The sequence below is a fragment of the Limulus polyphemus genome, unplaced genomic scaffold (genome assembly GCF_000517525.1).
Source record: "Limulus polyphemus unplaced genomic scaffold, Limulus_polyphemus-2.1.2 Scaffold27, whole genome shotgun sequence".
Classification (NCBI taxonomy): Eukaryota; Metazoa; Arthropoda; class Merostomata; order Xiphosura; family Limulidae; genus Limulus; species Limulus polyphemus.
The window spans coordinates 162,575-163,100 of record NW_013665637.1 but is presented as its reverse complement, the minus strand read 5'-3'; positions in this window follow the sequence as shown (position 1 = coordinate 163,100).

The window sequence follows — 526 nt, the reverse complement described above, 5'->3', positions numbered from 1 at the left end:
AACCATCACGCTGAAACCACCATGCTTCATAGTTGGCTGCAATCTGTTGAGCCAAAACTCTTAGTGAGGCATTCTCCAGACCCATATCCTTCCACTGTCCGAAAACTGAGCGAATCTTGATTCATCTGAGAACAATACGGTCTTCCAAAAGTCCAGAGGCCTGGTCATCATATCACCTGCCCTCTTCTTCCGTCTGACTATGTTGGCAGGTCTTAATAAGGGCTTCCGTCTAGCTGCTCTGCAATGATAACCCAATCTGTGGAGAATCCGTTGAACAGATTTCGGGCTCATCCCACCAACTTTGGCCACTTCTGCAGTCGTTAATCTGTCGGATGCTGTTCAGTTGTTTCCTTGCCATGTTTCCTGAACTGCACGATGATTCTGTTGACTGTCGAAAGCAGGATTCCCAAATTCTGCGAAATTTGCCAATGACTTATTCCACCATCTGCTTGACCAACTATCCTTCCGCTAACAAAATCTGACAATTCGAGAGAAGCTTCAGTTCTAGGCATGTTGTAGCACAAGA